The following is a 15,209-nucleotide window of genomic DNA, read 5'->3' on the forward strand; positions in this document are numbered from 1 at the left end:
GTGATAAAATGAGTGAGACTCCAGTGAAGTGTTTCACAGCAGTGCTACAATGAGTGAGACTCTAGTGGAAGTGTTTTACAGCAGTGATGCCATGGATTGAAATACCAGTGAAGTGTTTCACAGCAGTGATCCAATGAGTGAGACACCAGTACAGTGCTTCGGAGCAGTGATGCAAAGAGTGAGACTCCAGTGAAGAGTTTCACAGCAGTGATACAATGAGTGAGAATCCCGTGAAGTGTTTCACATTCGTGATACAATAAGTAAGACTCTATTGAAGTACATCACAGCAGTGACATGATGAGTGAGACACCAGTGAAGTGTTTCACAGCATTGATGCAATGAGTGAGACTCCAGTGAAGAGTTTCACAGCAGTGATGCAATGAGTGAGACTCCAGTGAAGTGTTTCACAGCATTGATCCAATGAGTGAAACTAGTGAAGTGTTTCACAGCAGTGATCAAATGAGTGAGACACCAGTATGTTGCTTCAGGGCAGTGATACAATGAGTGAGACTCCAGTGAAGTGCTTCAGAGCAGTGATACAAAGAGTGAGACTCCAGTGAAGTGTTTCACAGCATTTATACAATGAGTGAGACTCACAGTGAAGTGTTTCACAGCAGTGATATAATGAGTGAGACTCCCGTGAAGTGTTTCACAGCAGTGATTCAATGAGTGAGACTCTAGTGGAAGTGTTTTACAGCAGTGATGCCATGGAGTGAAATACCAGTGAAGTGTTTCTCAACAGTGATACAATGAGTGATACACCATTACAGTGCTTCAGAGCAGTGATATGATAAAACAAGTGAGACTCTAGTGAAGTGTTTCACAGCAGTTATACAACACGTAAGACTCTAGTGAAGTGTTTCCCAGCAGTGATACAATAAGTAAGACTCTATTGAAGTACTTCAAAGCAGTGGCACAATGAGTGAGACTCCAGTGAAGTGTTTTATAGTAGTGATGCCATTGAGTGAGACGCAAGTGAAGTGTTTCATAGCAGTGATAAAATGAGTGAGACTCCAGTGAAGTGTTTCACAGCAGTGCTACAATGAGTGAGACTCTAGTGGAAGTGTTTTACAGCAGTAATGCCATGGAGTGAAATACCAGTGAAGTGTTTCACAGCAGTGATCCAATGAGTGAGACACCAGTACAGTGCTTCAGAGCAGTGATGCAAAGAGTGAGACTCCAGTGTAGAATTTCACAGCAGTGATACAATGAGTGAGACTCCCGTGAAGTGTTTCACAGCAGTGATACAATAAGTAAGACTTTATTGAAGTACTTCACAGCAGTGACACGATGAGTGAGACACCAGTGAAGTGTTTCACAGCAGTGATGCAATGAGTGAGACTCCAATGAAGTGTTTCACAGCAGTGACACAATGAGTGAAACTCCAGTGAAGTGTTTTATAGTAGTGATGCCATTGAGTTAGACTCTAGTGAAGTGTTTCATAGCAGTGATGCAATGAGTGAGACTCCAGTGAAGTGTTTCACAGCATTGATCCAATGAGTGAAACTAGTGAAGTGTTTCACAGCAGTGATCAAATGAGTGAGACACCAGTATGTTGCTTCAGGGCAGTGATACAATGAGTGAGACTCCAGTGAAGTGCTTCAGAGCAGTGATACAAAGAGTGAGACTCCAGTGAAGTGTTTCACAGCATTTATACAATGAGTGAGACTCACAGTGAAGTGTTTCACAGCAGTGATATAATGAGTGAGACTCCCGTGAAGTGTTTCACAGCAGTGATTCAATGAGTGAGACTCTAGTGGAAGTGTTTTACAGCAGTGATGCCATGGAGTGAAATACCAGTGAAGTGTTTCTCAACAGTGATACAATGAGTGATACACCAGTACAGTGCTTCAGAGCAGTGATATGATAAAACAAGTGAGACTCTAGTGAAGTGTTTCACAGCAGTTATACAACACGTAAGACTCTAGTGAAGTGTTTCCCAGCAGTGATACAATAAGTAAGACTCTATTGAAGTACTTCAAAGCAGTGGCACAATGAGTGAGACTCCAGTGAAGTGTTTTATAGTAGTGATGCCATTGAGTGAGACGCAAGTGAAGTGTTTCATAGCAGTGATAAAATGAGTGAGACTCCAGTGAAGTGTTTCACAGCAGTGCTACAATGAGTGAGACTCTAGTGGAAGTGTTTTACAGCAGTAATGCCATGGAGTGAAATACCAGTGAAGTGTTTCACAGCAGTGATCCAATGAGTGAGACACCAGTACAGTGCTTCAGAGCAGTGATGCAAAGAGTGAGACTCCAGTGTAGAATTTCACAGCAGTGATACAATGAGTGAGACTCCCGTGAAGTGTTTCACAGCAGTGATACAATAAGTAAGACTTTATTGAAGTACTTCACAGCAATGACACGATGAGTGAGACACCAGTGAAGTGTTTCACAGCAGTGATGCAATGAGTGAGACTCCAATGAAGTGTTTCACAGCAGTGACACAATGAGTGAAACTCCAGTGAAGTGTTTTATAGTAGTGATGCCATTGAGTTAGACTCTAGTGAAGTGTTTCATAGCAGTGATACAATGAGTGAGACTCCAGTGAAGTGTTTCACAGCAGTGCTACAACGAGTGAGACTTTAGTGGAAGTGTTTTACAGCAGTGATGCCATGGAGTGAAATACCAGTGAAGTGTTTCACAGCAGTGATCCAATGAGTGAGACACAAGTACAGTGCTTCAGAACAGTGATGCAAAGAGTGAGACTCCAGTGAAGAGTTTCACAGCAGTGATACAATAAGTAAGACTCTATTGAAGTACTTCACAGCAGTGACACGATGAGTAAGACTAGTGAAGTGTTTCACAGCCGTGATACAATGAGTGAGACTCCAATACAGTGCTTCAGAGCAGTGATTCAATGACAGACTCCAGTGAAGTGTTTTACAGCAGTGTTACAATGAGTGAGACTGCAGTGAAGTGTTTCACAGCAGTGATAAAAGGATCGAGACTCTAGTGAAGTGTTTCAAAGCAGTGATACAATGAGTGAAACACCTGTGAATTGTTTCACAGCAGTGATACACTGAGTGAGACTCCAGTGAAGTGTTTCACAGCAGTGCTACAATGAGTGAGACTCTAGTGAAGTGTTTTACAGAAGTGATGCCATGGAGTGAAATACCAGTGAAGTGTTTCACAGCAGTGATCCAATGAGTGAAACACCAGTACAGTGCTTCAGAGCAGTGATGCAAAGAGTGAGACTCCAGTGAAGAGTTTCACAGCAGTGATACAATGAGTGAGAATCCCGTGAAGTGTTTCACATTAGTGATACAATAAGTAAGACTCTATTGAAGTACTTCACAGCAGTGACATGATGAGTGAGACACCAGTGAAGTGTTTCACAGCAGTGATGCAATGAGTGAGACTCCAGTGAAGAGTTTCACAGCAGTGATGCAATGAGTGAGACTCCAGTGAAGTGTTTCACAGCACTGATCCAATGAGTGAAACTAGTGAAGTGTTTCACAGCAGTGATCAAATGAGTGAGACACCAGTATGGTGCTTCAGGGCAGTGATACAATGAGTGAGACTCCAGTGAAGTGCTTCAGAGCAGTGATACAAAGAGTGAGACTCCAGTGAAGTGTTTCACAGCATTGATACAATGAGTGAGACTCACAGTGAAGTGTTTCACAGCAGTGATATAATGAGTGAGACTCTAGTGAAGTGTTTCACAGCAGTGATGCCATGGAGGGAAACACCAGGGGTGTGTTTATCAGCAGTTATAGAATGAGTGAGGCTCCAGTGAAATGTTTCACAGCAGTGATACAGTGAGTGAGACTCCAGTGAAGTGTTTCACAGCATTGATGCACCAAGTGAGACTCCAGTGAAGTGTTTCACAGCAGTGACACAATGAGTGAGACTCCAGTGAAGTGTTTCACAGCAGTGATACAATGAGTGATACACCAGTACAGTGCTTCAGAGCAGTGATATGATAAAACGAGTGAGACTCTAGTGAAGTGTTTCACAGCAGTGATACAACACGTAAGACTCCAGTGAAGTGTTTCCCAGCAGTGACACAATGAGTGAGACTCCACTGAAGTGTTTCACAGCATTGATACAAAGACTGAGACTCCAGTGAAGAGTTTCACAGCAGTGATACAATGAGTGAGACTCCTGTGAAGTGTTTCACAGCAGCAGTGATACAATGAGTAAGACTCTATTGAAGTACTTCAAAGCAGTGATACAATGAGTGAGGCTCCAGTGAAGTGTTTCACAGCAGTGCTACAATGAGTGACACTCTAGTGAAGTGTTTTACAGCAGTGATGCCATGGAGTGAAATACCAGTGAAGTGTTTCACAGCAGTGATCCAATGAGTGAGACACCAGTACAGTTCTTCAGAAAAGTGATTCAAAGAGTGAGATTCCAGTGAAGAGTTTCACAGCAGTGATACAATGAGTGAGACTCCCGTGAAGTGTTTCACAGCAGTGGTACAATAAGTAAGACTCTATTGAAGTACTTCACAGCAGTGACACGATGAGTGAGACACCAGTGAAGTGTTTCACAGTAGTGATGCAATGAGTGAGACTCCAGTGAAGTGTTTCACAGCAGTGATGCAATGAGTGAGACTCCAGTGAAGTGTTTCACAGCAGTGATACAATGAGTGAGACACCAGCACGGTGCTTCAGGGCAGTGATATAATGAGTGAGACTCCAGTGAAGTGCTTCAGTGCAGTGATACAAAGAGTAAAACTCTGTTGAAGTGTTTCACAGCAGTGATACAGTGAGTGAGACTCCAGTGAAGTATTTCTCAGCACTGATACAATGAGTGATACACCAGTACAGTGCTTCAGAGCAGTGATATGATAAAACGAGTGAGACTCTATTTAAGTGTTTCACAGCAGTGATATAACACGTAAGACTCTAGTGAAGTGTTTCCCAGCAGTGACACAAAGAGTGAGACTCCACTGAAGTGTTTCACAGCAGTCATACAAAGAGTGAGACTCCAGTGAAGAGTTTCACAGCAGTGATACAATGAGTGAGACTCCAGTGAAGTGTTTTACAGCAGTGATACAATAAGTAAGACTCTATTGAAGTACTTCAAAGCAGTGACACAATGAGTGAGACTCCAGTGAAGTGTTTTATAGTAGTGATGCCATTGAGTGAGACTCTAGTGAAGTGTTTCATAGCAGTGATAAAATGAGTGAGACTCCAGTGAAGTGTTTCACAGCAGTGCTACAATGAGTGAGACTCTAGTGGAAGTGTTTTACAGCAGTGATGCCATGGATTGAAATACCAGTGAAGTGTTTCACAGCAGTGATCCAATGAGTGAGACACCAGTACAGTGCTTCGGAGCAGTGATGCAAAGAGTGAGACTCCAGTGAAGAGTTTCACAGCAGTGATACAATGAGTGAGAATCCCGTGAAGTGTTTCACATTCGTGATACAATAAGTAAGACTCTATTGAAGTACATCACAGCAGTGACATGATGAGTGAGACACCAGTGAAGTGTTTCACAGCATTGATGCAATGAGTGAGACTCCAGTGAAGAGTTTCACAGCAGTGATGCAATGAGTGAGACTCCAGTGAAGTGTTTCACAGCATTGATCCAATGAGTGAAACTAGTGAAGTGTTTCACAGCAGTGATCAAATGAGTGAGACACCAGTATGTTGCTTCAGGGCAGTGATACAATGAGTGAGACTCCAGTGAAGTGCTTCAGAGCAGTGATACAAAGAGTGAGACTCCAGTGAAGTGTTTCACAGCATTTATACAATGAGTGAGACTCACAGTGAAGTGTTTCACAGCAGTGATATAATGAGTGAGACTCTAGTGAAGTGTTTCACAGCAGTGATGCCATGGAGGGAAACACCAGGGGTGTGTTTATCAGCAGGTATAGAATGAGTGAGGCTCCAGTGAAATGTTTCACAGCAGTGACACAATGAGTGAGACTCCAGTGAAGTGTTTCACAGCAGTGATACAATGAGTGATACACCAGTACAGTGCTTCAGAGCAGTGATATGATAAAACGAGTGAGACTCTAGTGAAGTGTTTCACAGCAGTGATACAACACGTAAGACTCCAGTGAAGTGTTTCCCAGCAGTGACACAATGAGTGAGACTCCACTGAAGTGTTTCACAGCATTGATACAAAGACTGAGACTCCAGTGAAGAGTTTCACAGCAGTGATACAATGAGTGAGACTCCTGTGAAGTGTTTCACAGCAGCAGTGATACAATGAGTAAGACTCGATTGAAGTACTTCAAAGCAGTGATACAATGAGTGAGGCTCCAGTGAAGTGTTTCACAGCAGTGCTACAATGAGTGACACTCTAGTGAAGTGTTTTACAGCAGTGATGCCATGGAGTGAAATACCAGTGAAGTGTTTCACAGCAGTGATCCAATGAGTGAGACACCAGTACAGTTCTTCAGAAAAGTGATTCAAAGAGTGAGATTCCAGTGAAGAATTTCACAGCAGTGATACAATGAGTGAGACTCCCGTGAAGTGTTTCACAGCAGTGGTACAATAAGTAAGACTCTATTGAAGTACTTCACAGCAGTGACACGATGAGTGAGACTCTAGTGAAGTGTTTTACAGAAGTGATGCCATGGAGTGAAATACCAGTGAAGTGTTTCACAGCAGTGATCCAATGAGTGAAACACCAGTACAGTGCTTCAGAGCAGTGATGCAAAGAGTGAGACTCCAGTGAAGAGTTTCACAGCAGTGATACACTGAGTGAGACTCCAGTGAAGTGTTTCACAGCAGTGCTACAATGAGTGAGACTCTAGTGAAGTGTTTTACAGAAGTGATGCCATGGAGTGAAATACCAGTGAAGTGTTTCACAGCAGTGATCCAATGAGTGAAACACCAGTACAGTGCTTCAGAGCAGTGATGCAAAGAGTGAGACTCCAGTGAAGAGTTTCACAGCAGTGATACAATGAGTGAGAATCCCGTGAAGTGTTTCACATTAGTGATACAATAAGTAAGACTCTATTGAAGTACTTCACAGCAGTGACCTGATGAGTGAGACACCAGTGAAGAGTTTCACAGCAGTGATGCAATGAGTGAGACTCCAGTGAAGAGTTTCACAGCAGTGATGCAATGAGTGAGACTCCAGTGAAGTGTTTCACAGCACTGATCCAATGAGTGAAACTAGTGAAGTGTTTCACAGCAGTGATCAAATGAGTGAGACACCAGTATGGTGCTTCAGGGCAGTGATACAATGAGTGAGACTCCAGTGAAGTGCTTCAGAGCAGTGATACAAAGAGTGAGACTCCAGTGAAGTGTTTCACAGCATTGATACAATGAGTGAGACTCACAGTGAAGTGTTTCACAGCAGTGATATAATGAGTGAGACTCTAGTGAAGTGATTCACAGCAGTGATGCCATGGAGGGAAACACCAGGGGTGTGTTTATCAGCAGTTATAGAATGAGTGAGGCTCCAGTGAAATGTTTCACAGCAGTGATACAGTGAGTGAGACTCCAGTGAAGTGTTTCACAGCATTGATGCACCAAGTGAGACTCCAGTGAAGTGTTTCACAGCAGTGACACAATGAGTGAGACTCCAGTGAAGTGTTTCACAGCAGTGATACAATGAGTGATACACCAGTACAGTGCTTCAGAGCAGTGATATGATAAAACGAGTGAGACTCTAGTGAAGTGTTTCACAGCAGTGATACAACACGTAAGACTCCAGTGAAGTGTTTCCCAGCAGTGACACAATGAGTGAGACTCCACTGAAGTGTTTCACAGCATTGATACAAAGACTGAGACTCCAGTGAAGAGTTTCACAGCAGTGATACAATGAGTGAGACTCCTGTGAAGTGTTTCACAGCAGCAGTGATACAATGAGTAAGACTCTATTGAAGTACTTCAAAGCAGTGATACAATGAGTGAGGCTCCAGTGAAGTGTTTCACAGCAGTGCTACAATGAGTGACACTCTAGTGAAGTGTTTTACAGCAGTGATGCCATGGAGTGAAATACCAGTGAAGTGTTTCACAGCAGTGATCCAATGAGTGAGACACCAGTACAGTTCTTCAGAAAAGTGATTCAAAGAGTGAGATTCCAGTGAAGAGTTTCACAGCAGTGATACAATGAGTGAGACTCCCGTGAAGTGTTTCACAGCAGTGGTACAATAAGTAAGACTCTATTGAAGTACTTCACAGCAGTGACACGATGAGTGAGACACCAGTGAAGTGTTTCACAGTAGTGATGCAATGAGTGAGACTCCAGTGAAGTGTTTCACAGCAGTGATGCAATGAGTGAGACTCCAGTGAAGTGTTTCACAGCAGTGATACAATGAGTGAGACACCAGCACGGTGCTTCAGGGCAGTGATATAATGAGTGAGACTCCAGTGAAGTGCTTCAGTGCAGTGATACAAAGAGTAAAACTCTGTTGAAGTGTTTCACAGCAGTGATACAGTGAGTGAGACTCCAGTGAAGTATTTCTCAGCACTGATACACTGAGTGATACACCAGTACAGTGCTTCAGAGCAGTGATATGATAAAACGAGTGAGACTCTATTTAATTGTTTCACAGCAGTGATATAACACGTAAGACTCTAGTGAAGTGTTTCCCAGCAGTGACACAAAGAGTGAGACTCCACTGAAGTGTTTCACAGCAGTCATACAAAGAGTGAGACTCCAGTGAAGAGTTTCACAGCAGTGATACAATGAGTGAGACTCCAGTGAAGTGTTTTACAGCAGTGATACAATAAGTAAGACTCTATTGAAGTACTTCAAAGCAGTGACACAATGAGTGAGACTCCAGTGAAGTGTTTTATAGTAGTGATGCCATTGAGTGAGACTCTAGTGAAGTGTTTCATAGCAGTGATAAAATGAGTGAGACTCCAGTGAAGTGTTTCACAGCAGTGCTACAATGAGTGAGACTCTAGTGGAAGTGTTTTACAGCAGTGATGCCATGGATTGAAATACCAGTGAAGTGTTTCACAGCAGTGATCCAATGAGTGAGACACCAGTACAGTGCTTCGGAGCAGTGATGCAAAGAGTGAGACTCCAGTGAAGAGTTTCACAGCAGTGATACAATGAGTGAGAATCCCGTGAAGTGTTTCACATTCGTGATACAATAAGTAAGACTCTATTGAAGTACATCACAGCAGTGACATGATGAGTGAGACACCAGTGAAGTGTTTCACAGCATTGATGCAATGAGTGAGACTCCAGTGAAGAGTTTCACAGCAGTGATGCAATGAGTGAGACTCCAGTGAAGTGTTTCACAGCATTGATCCAATGAGTGAAACTAGTGAAGTGTTTCACAGCAGTGATCAAATGAGTGAGACACCAGTATGTTGCTTCAGGGCAGTGATACAATGAGTGAGACTCCAGTGAAGTGCTTCAGAGCAGTGATACAAAGAGTGAGACTCCAGTGAAGTGTTTCACAGCATTTATACAATGAGTGAGACTCACAGTGAAGTGTTTCACAGCAGTGATATAATGAGTGAGACTCTAGTGAAGTGTTTCACAGCAGTGATGCCATGGAGGGAAACACCAGGGGTGTGTTTATCAGCAGGTATAGAATGAGTGAGGCTCCAGTGAAATGTTTCACAGCAGTGACACAATGAGTGAGACTCCAGTGAAGTGTTTCACAGCAGTGATACAATGAGTGATACACCAGTACAGTGCTTCAGAGCAGTGATATGATAAAACGAGTGAGACTCTAGTGAAGTGTTTCACAGCAGTGATACAACACGTAAGACTCCAGTGAAGTGTTTCCCAGCAGTGACACAATGAGTGAGACTCCACTGAAGTGTTTCACAGCATTGATACAAAGACTGAGACTCCAGTGAAGAGTTTCACAGCAGTGATACAATGAGTGAGACTCCTGTGAAGTGTTTCACAGCAGCAGTGATACAATGAGTAAGACTCGATTGAAGTACTTCAAAGCAGTGATACAATGAGTGAGGCTCCAGTGAAGTGTTTCACAGCAGTGCTACAATGAGTGACACTCTAGTGAAGTGTTTTACAGCAGTGATGCCATGGAGTGAAATACCAGTGAAGTGTTTCACAGCAGTGATCCAATGAGTGAGACACCAGTACAGTTCTTCAGAAAAGTGATTCAAAGAGTGAGATTCCAGTGAAGAATTTCACAGCAGTGATACAATGAGTGAGACTCCCGTGAAGTGTTTCACAGCAGTGGTACAATAAGTAAGACTCTATTGAAGTACTTCACAGCAGTGACACGATGAGTGAGACACCAGTGAAGTGTTTCACAGTAGTGATGCAATGAGTGAGACTCCAGTGAAGTGTTTCACAGCAGTGATGCAATGAGTGAGACTCCAGTGAAGTGTTTCTCAGCACTGATACAATGAGTGATACACCAGTACAGTGCTTCAGAGCAGTGATATGATAAAACGAGTGAGACTCTAGTGAAGTGTTTCACAGCAGTGATATAACACGTAAGACTCTAGTGAAGTGTTTCCCAGCAGTGACACAATGAGTGAGACTCCACTGAAGTGTTTCACAGCAGTCATACAAAGAGTGAGACTCCAGTGAAGAGTTTCACAGCAGTGATACAATGAGTGAGACTCCAGTGAAGTGTTTCACAGCAGTGATACAATAAGTAAGACTCTATTGAAGTACTTCAAAGCAGTGACACAATGAGTGAGACTCCAGTGAAGTGTTTTATAGTAGTGATGCCATTGAGTGAGACTCTAGTGAAGTGTTTCATAGCAGTGATAAAATGAGTGAGACTCCAGTGAAGTGTTTCACAGCAGTGCTACAATGAGTGAGACTCTAGTGGAAGTGTTTTACAGCAGTGATGCCATGGAGTGAAATACCAGTGAAGTGTTTCACAGCAGTGATCCAATGAGCGAGACACCAGTGCAGTGCTTCAGAGCAGTGATGCAAAGAGTGAGACTCCAGTGTAGAATTTCACAGCAGTGATACAATGAGTTAGACTCCCGTGAAGTGTTTCACAGCAGTGATACAATAAGTAAGACTTTATTGAAGTACTTCACAGCAGTGACACGATGAGTGAGACACCAGTGAAGTGTTTCACAGCAGTGATGCAATGAGTGAGACTCCAATGAAGTGTTTCACAGCAGTGACACAATGAGTGAGACCCAAGTGAAGTGTTTTATAGTAGTGATGCCATTGAGTGAGACTCTAGTGAAGTGTTTCACAGCAGTGATAAAATGAGTAAAAGTCTTTTGAAGTGTTTCACAGCAGTGATACAGGGAGTGCGACTCCAGTGAAGTGTTTCACAGCAGTGATGCACCAAGTGAGACTCTATTGAAGTACTTCACAGCAGTGACACGATGAGTAAGACTAGTGAAGTGTTTCACAGCAGTGATACAATGAGTGAGACTCCAGTACAGTGCTTCAGAGCAGTGATTCAATGACAGACTCCAGTGAAGTGTTTTACAGCAGTATTACAATGAGTGAGACTGCAGTGAAGTGTTTCACAGCAGTGATAAAAGGACTGAGACTCTAGTGAAGTGTTTCACAGCAGTGATGCCATGTAGTGAAACACCAGGGTTGTGTTTATCAGCAGTTACAGAATGAGTGAGACTCCCGTGAAGTGTTTCACAGCAGTGATAAAATGAGTAAAAGTCTTTTGAAGTGTTTCACAGCAGTGATACAGGGAGTGCGACTCCAGTGAAGTGTTTCACAGCAGTGATGCACCAAGTGAGACTCCAGTGAAGTGTTTCACGGCAGTGACACAATGAGTGAGACTCCAGTGAAGTCTTTCACAGCAGTGATACAATGAGTGATACACCAGTACAGTGCTTCAGAGCAGTGATATGATAAAACGAGTGAGACTCTAGTGAAGTGTTTCACAGCAATGATACAACACGTAAGACTCCAGTGAAGTGTTTCCCAGCAGTAACATAATGAGTGGGACTCCACTGAAGTGTTTCACAGCAGTGACACAAAGAGTGAGACTCCATTGAAGAGTTTCACAGCAGTGATACAATGAGTGAGACTCCCGTGAAATGTTTCAGAGCAGTGATGTAATGAGTAAGACTCCAGTGAAGTGTTTCACAGCAGTGCTACAATGAGTGAGACTCTAGTGAAGTGTTTCACAGCAGTGACACAAAGAGTGAGACTCCAGTGAAGTGTTTCACAGCAGTGATGCAATGAGTGAGACTCCAGTGAAGTGTTTCACAGCAGTGATACAATGAGTGAGACACCAGTACGGTGCTTCAGGGCAGTGATATAATGAGTGAGACTCCAGTGAAGTGCTTCAGTGCAGTGATACAAAGAGTAAAACTGTGTTGAAGTGTTTCACAGCAGTGATACAGTGAGTGAGACTCCAGTGAAGTGTTTCTCAGCACTGATACAATGAGTGATACACCAGTACAGTGCTTCAGAGCAGTGATATGATAAAACGAGTGAGACTCTAGTGAAGTGTTTCACAGCAGTGATATAACACGTAAGACTCTAGTGAAGTGTTTCCCAGCAGTGACACAATGAGTGAGACTCCACTGAAGTGTTTCACAGCAGTCATACAAAGAGTGAGACTCCAGTGAAGAGTTTCACAGCAGTGATACAATGAGTGAGACTCCAGTGAAGTGTTTCACAGCAGTGATACAATAAGTAAGACTCTATTGAAGTACTTCAAAGCAGTGACACAATGAGTGAGACTCCAGTGAAGTGTTTTATAGTAGTGATGCCATTGAGTGAGACTCTAGTGAAGTGTTTCATAGCAGTGATAAAATGAGTAAGACTCCAGTGAAGTGTTTCACAGCAGTGCTACAATGAGTGAGACTCTAGTGGAAGTGTTTTACAGCAGTGATGCCATGGAGTGAAATACCAGTGAAGTGCTTCACAGCAGTGATCCAATGAGCGAGGCACCAGTGCAGTGCTTCAGAGCAGTGATGCAAAGAGTGAGACTCCAGTGTAGAATTTCACAGCAGTGATACAATGAGTGAGACTCCCGTGAAGTGTTTCACAGCAGTGATACAATAAGTAAGACTTTATTGAAGTACTTCACAGCAGTGACACGATGAGTGAGACACCAGTGAAGTGTTTCACAGCAGTGATGCAATGAGTGAGACTCCAATGAAGTGTTTCACAGCAGTGACACAATGAGTGAGACCCAAGTGAAGTGTTTTATAGTAGTGATGCCATTGAGTGAGACTCTAGTGAAGTGTTTCACAGCAGTGATCCAATGAGTGAGACACAAGTACAGTGCTTCAGAGCAGTGATGCAAAGAGTGAGACTCCAGTGAAGAGTTTCACAGCAGTGATACAATAAGTACGACTCTATTGAAGTACTTCACAGCAGTGACACGATGAGTAAGACTAGTGAAGTGTTTCACAGCAGTGATACAATGAGTGAGACCCCAGTACAGTGCTTCAGAGCAGTGATTCAATGACAGACTCGAGTGAAGTGTTTTACAGCAGTGTTACAATGAGTGAGACTGCAGTGAAGTGTTTCACAGCAGTGATAAAAGGAGTGAGACTCTAGTGAAGTGTTTCACAGCAGTGATGCCATGTAGTGAAACACCAGGGTTGTGTTTATCAGCAGTTACAGAATGAGTGAGACTCCAGTGAAGTGTTTTACAGCAGTGATAAAATGAGTAAAAGTCTTTTGAAGTGTTTCACAGCAGTGATACAGGGAGTGCGACTCCAGTGAAGTGTTTCACAGCAGTGATGCACCAAGTGAGACTCCAGTGAAGTGTTTCATGGCAGTGACACAATGAGTGAGACTCCAGTGAAGTCTTTCACAGCAGTGATACAATGAGTGATACACCAGTACAGTGCTTCAGAACAGTGATATGATAAAACGAGTGAGACTCTAGTGAAGTGTTTCACAGCAATGATACAACACGTAAGACTCCAGTGAAGTGTTTCCCAGCAGTGACATAATGAGTGGGACTCCACTGAAGTGTTTCACAGCAGTGACACAAAGAGTGAGACTCCATTGAAGAGTTTCACAGCAGTGATACAATGAGTGAGACTCCCGTGAAATGTTTCACAGCAGTGATATAATGAGTAGGACTCCAGTGAAGTGTTTCACAGCAGTGCTACAATGAGTGAGACTCTAGTGAAGTGTTTCACAGCAGTGACATAAAGAGTGAGACTCCATTGAAGAGTTTCACAGCAGTGATACAATGAGTGAAACACCCGTGAATTGTTTCACAGCAGTGATACACTGAGTGAGACTCCAGTGAAGTGTTTCACAGCAGTGCTACAATGAGTGAGACTCTAGTGAAGTGTTTTACAGCAGTGATGCCATGGAGTGAAATACCAGTGAAGTGTTTCACAGCAGTGATCCAATGAGTGAGACACCAGTACAGTGCTTCAGAGCAGTGATGCAAAGAGTGAGACTCCAGTGAAGAGTTTCACAGCAGTGATACAATGAGTGAGAATCCCGTGAAGACTTTCACATTAGTGATACAATAGTAAGACTCTATTGAAGTACTTCACAGCAGTGACATGATGAGTGAGACACCAGTGAAGTGTTTCACAGCAGTGATGCAATGAGTGAGACTCCAGTGAAGAGTTTCACAGCAGTGATGCAATGAGTGAGACTCCAGTGAAGTGTTTCACAGCATTGATCCAATGAGTGAAACTAGTGAAGTGTTTCACAGCAGTGATCAAATGAGTGAGACACCAGTATGGTGCTTCAGGGCAGTGATACAATGAGTGAGACTCCAGTGAAGTGCTTCAGAGCAGTGATACAATGAGTGACACTCTAGTGAAGTGTTTTACAGCAGTGATGCCATGGAGTGAAATACCAGTGAAGTGTTTCACAGCAGTGATCCAATGAGTGAGACACCAGTACAGTTCTTCAGAAAAGTGATTCAAAGAGTGAGATTCCAGTGAAGAGTTTCACAGCAGTGATACAATGAGTGAGACTCCCGTGAAGTGTTTCACAGCAGTGGTACAATAAGTAAGACTCTATTGAAGTACTTCACAGCAGTGACACGATGAGTGAGACACCAGTGAAGTGTTTCACAGTAGTGATGCAATGAGTGAGACTCCAGTGAAGTGTTTCACAGCAGTGATGCAATGAGTGAGACTCCAGTGAAGTGTTTCACAGCAGTGATACAATGAGTGAGACACCAGTACGGTGCTTCAGGGCAGTGATATAATGAGTGAGACTCCAGTGAAGTGCTTCAGTGCAGTGATACAAAGAGTTAAACTCTGTTGAAGTGTTTCACAGCAGTGATACAGTGTGTGAGACTCCAGTGAAGTGTTTCTCAGCACTGATACAATGAGTGACACACCAGTACAGTGCTTCAGAGCAGTGATATGATAAAACGAGTGAGACTCTAGTGAAGTGTTTCACAGCAGTGATATAACACGTAAGACT

Source organism: Triturus cristatus, chromosome 1_1 (genome assembly GCF_964204655.1).
Source record: "Triturus cristatus chromosome 1_1, aTriCri1.1, whole genome shotgun sequence".
In the NCBI taxonomy this organism is placed as follows: domain Eukaryota; kingdom Metazoa; phylum Chordata; class Amphibia; order Caudata; family Salamandridae; genus Triturus; species Triturus cristatus.